Below are 4,375 nucleotides of genomic sequence, written 5' to 3'. Positions count from 1 at the left end.
GTAGGGGGAGCCCGCGGGCGGAGGGGAGCCGTGCCGCCGGGATGGCGGCGGGGCTTTGAGGAAACCGGTCCCCGCCCTGCCCGGGGAGAGGGGCGGCACGCTGAGGGTACTGGTTAGGATTTGGGGATTTTGGAGTGGGGTAGTTTGGGATTTTTAGGTTGTGGTTTGACACTTGCCGGTGCTGCTGGACTCGGTTGTCACAGTTCTTAGTGAATTCCTGCCCGCTGACACCCTGCCCTCTGACTGTCACGCAGCAGCACGAGGAAGTGGGGAGCGATCCAGCTGGATACGCTGAAAATTGTGTTTTACCTGATGCTGGCCTGCCCAGCAGTGCAGTCCTGCCTGGAAGGGGCGATGGGTGGAAGATGCTGGGGAGAACGGAGCAGCAAGTGGTCACCTCAGTGCTCTTGGTGAAGAGCAGCCTGTCAGCCACAGCCTTCAGTGCTTTCTTGAACCCTTTAAGAGAAGGGCGAGGCTGTACGTTGAAAATGATTCCTCTATAGATAAGCATATGCATGAAAACTTAAAGATCTCAATCTGTTTGTTTGTTGCTACTGGATGTGACATTTATGTCCCTAAATTAAACACTTGGCCTCATGCAAATGGAGCCCATGGTGAGCTCTCCCTGTGAAGGCGCAGTAGCAGCAGGTTCTTGGCCTGTTGTTTGGGATTGTAAATTCCTGTTCATCTGGACAAACTTCTCCTTTGTGATGTGCTAAAGCAATACGCTTTTGTTTGTTTTCAGTCTATCACCTTTGGCATATCCCTGTCCCTTAAAATCATAAGGAACTTTTCATAACAATAGGATGGGTATGTGGAGGTGTATGTAGGTGTTTGGGGAGAAGGTTTCTGTTTCTGCGTCAACTACATGCATCTGTGACCTTTTCCTCTGCAGACTTTTTTTTTTTTAATGTTCTTTAGCTTTTCTGTTGATTTTTATATGGTACAATGAGCAAGGATCAATTTAATCTTACTGGTACATCCAAAGTAAAAATCAGTTTTGTGCTCTTTACTATAGTGATGTTTAGGTCTATATGTGGACTGGAAGGAGGTATCAACCTGCCTTTATATCCATCTTTAAAGGAGCACTGTCAACATGTTTCTTACGGAGCTTTTAAAAATGCTTTTCATACCGCTTATAATAACACCTTACTTGAAATCAGTTCTGTGGTGTGTTTATATGTTGAATTTGCTTTCATTCAGTGGGTACGCAAATTGATTTGCTATGGTAAGGATGCTTGAGTGTGTGCTCGCTGATTTAATTAAGAAAAAAGCCCTTTAATCAGGTATCCTATGAAGCTAGCGTAAGGAACTAGGGGTTTGCATAATTACCTGCTTTTTTTTTTTTAATCAATAAAATGTTTTATATATACTGAGTTTGAAGTTTAGCAATATTTTTAAACTTCACTTGTCAGAATCAAGGAAGATATTTTTAGTTAAACAGAATGCTGAGGTAAGGTACACGTGTGGTCTGCATTATAAATGACTGGAATAAAGTCTCTAAGGCTGCGTTTGAACTCTGCCAGTCTATGCAATTGATAGCATTAATAAGTCTGTAGTCTTTAGCAGGGAATTTGGAGAAATAGGCATGTGCTAAGTTGCTCCCTAGACATACGCTTGCTTCCTATAGAAAGTTTAGTGAAAACTTCCCTGAAATCTCCAAATTTAAAGTATTTATCTTGCCCGTTACTTTCCTCTTGCTCTTCTTCTCACAGCCCTCCTTTCTTCTCGTAGGAACCTTGCTCACCTGCTAATGCACTTTAGTTTCCAAAATTGAAAAATATTAGCTGAAGTGAGGATAGTGGCCTTTTTTGGGCTGCACTGGACTTGAGAAACAATTTTTCTTCTCTTACACTCCTGTCTCTGTGAATGGTGCCTGCGCTCCTGATCTTCTTCCATGTTTTTGTTAGTCTTGAGTTTGTAAATTGTTTGCAGTTAAATTAAACGGTTTGGTAAACAAACTACTTATAGAACCAAACAGTGCACAATCCTAACGATAATATTTAGGGATGGTATAGATACAGCTTACACTGTAGCTAATTACATTGAAACTTTATGGCATATGGAAAACACCCTGGTCCAGTCAGTGCCATAGAGCTCAGTGGAGTTTATACCACACCAGCTGTAATTGAATTTGGCTTTTAGTGCTGCTAGGCCATACGCGAGGAGGTACAAGAAATACAGTGAATTTCAGCTGATTGCTTGTGTTTTTATTTTTTATTTTTAAAACAGATCAATTATCTTTAGCCTTTATAGGATGTCCTAAATATGATCTAAATATTGTGGTTAATTACCAGGGGCAGTGTAATTGAGATCTATGATAGTCTAGCAACTTTCTGAAGTGGTACAGTTTGGTACAGTTTAGCTTTTTTTTTTTTTTTCTAATGTCTTGTGTTTTAATGAAGAATGAAGGGCGTTTTTTTTCATGCCCTATTTATACATGTTAAATATAATTGAAGCTTTAAATGGAAATGCCTCTTTAGAGGAGCTTTATGTCTGAGAGTCAGTGATGCATTTACTAGTTTACCAACATCTATTTGGAAATATTCTCAACAACCAATACTAGAAAACCTCTAGTATTCTTGGGTGAGGGTGGGAGTTCCAGCTGAGCAGTCTTTTTTTAGTCTTTTTTTTTTTTTAATTCTTTTAGAAGCATTTGAATGGTGATCACTTACAGAAATTCTAGGAATATCCTACCAAAATAGTTCTTTTCTACTCATATCATTGTCTCATTTATGTTTGGAATTTCAAAAATGTACTTTCCATATTCCCCGAGATAATGACTAATAACTGCTGCTCAGGACTGAATGAAATAATACTGTTCTGCCTTTACATATACGGCTGTTTCACTGTTCTGTTTTGTTCCAGTTTTATATCCTGGATTCATGCTGGATCTCTTGAGCTCTAGTGTTTGGGTTCACCTTTGGTCACAACCCCTGTCTCTGTGTCCAGCCAACTCCGTTGTTTTCTCCAGTATCTCATGAATTTAGGGAGCCCAAAGGTGTTGGAGGATCTTGTTACCAGTTAGCTGTTGCTTTTTGTTTTTCTTTTGGAAGTACAGCATGCCCATTGAACCATGCAGTGGGCCATCAGCTCATACAGCACAACAGGCAGCAGTGGGCTGCTTGAGCAACCCTGGAGGGTTATTGGGTTTGATTCCATTCGAGTCTGAAGCTTGCAGTGCCTAAGCTTGAGTCAATCCATGCTTTAGTTTGAAGATTTGCAAGAGAGCTTAATCTGTAACCTGGAAAAAAAAAACAACACCTGTATTTAACTAAGAGTTGACTGTGTTTCTGGCTTCATTCTACTACAGGTAAAAAGTTGGCAGATAGGCGAAATGACTTGGCAGTTACAGTAGTAGAATACTACTGAGCTTTGGGTCTCAGATTGTTTTGGTTAATTACAAGCTGTTAAGCTTCTGGATGGCATCCTTTGCATATTTTTGTGCATGTCATTTGTTTTCTAATTAAGTAGGAAGAATGGATGGCCATGTTTTGTATTTTTTTATTTTTCAAGCTGTGTATATGTGGTCCTCTAATCCTGGTTTGCTGCAATTTTTCTGGTAAATAGAGAACAATCCTTGCTTGCCTTAAAATTCCCTATTGCTAGATGATGTTAGAGAGGGAAAAATGTGCAAATTTGGGAGAGGGAAAAACACAGGGTAGAAGTGAGCTTGCACTATTTGGTTTGTTGTCCTTGTTTTTAGGGAACGTAATTCATAGGTGAGCATCTTTCATTACAGAAAGTAAAATTTTCTTATTTATGTAATTAATTTCTGTATGTATGACCCGTGTACAAGTTCAACACTTGCATACACCTGTAAAGATCTTGTGCAGAGGGCAGAGCCTCTCTATAAGGATAGAAGATACCAAAGAAAGGGAAACAAGGCTCCTGAAATTTTAGGAAACAAATATGTGGAGAAACTCAGCTCAAAGTTAATGAGGGAGGGGATGAAGAGGTCACAGGTCCCAGCCAAAGAACAGTGGTGTCTGGCAATGCCTTCCCTACCATAGTTCTACTTTGCCATCACAAAAACCTAGAGATGTGTCTGTTCTGCTGAGAAGCCTTTACCTTGCTTTGGTATCAGGTGCTGGTGTGATAGGTCCCTGGGAGAGATTTATTTAGAGTGGCAGCGTGCAGGAAATTGGAGAGATTCCAGTTCACTGGAAGGGCATCATGAAATTAGAGAGGACTATCTTTCACCCTTTTCAAAATATTGTTCTAACATTAGCTAGGTTTGCCACCTTTTTTTCTTGTTGCTGTTGTTAGTGGATTATGCTGTAGCAGCAGCCTGTCTTTGTAGCTTGTAACAAAATTGTGATGCTTTTAGGAGCTAAAAAAAAATACTTTGATCCTAATGTAAAAATGCAGAGTT

The 4,375-nt window shown here is 40.2% G+C and overlaps 1 protein-coding gene across 2 annotated transcripts in view; it reads left to right on the top strand.

Annotated features, from left to right (window-relative positions):
* The window catches only part of CAMKMT (calmodulin-lysine N-methyltransferase), a 219,508-nt gene that overhangs the window by 231 nt on the left and 214,902 nt on the right, over nt 1–4,375 (top strand). The gene's annotated exons all lie outside the window — the stretch shown is intronic.

This window comes from Cygnus atratus, chromosome 3, assembly GCF_013377495.2.
Source record: "Cygnus atratus isolate AKBS03 ecotype Queensland, Australia chromosome 3, CAtr_DNAZoo_HiC_assembly, whole genome shotgun sequence".
In the NCBI taxonomy this organism is placed as follows: Eukaryota; Metazoa; Chordata; class Aves; order Anseriformes; family Anatidae; genus Cygnus; species Cygnus atratus.
This window is presented reverse-complemented; position numbering and strand designations above follow the sequence as displayed.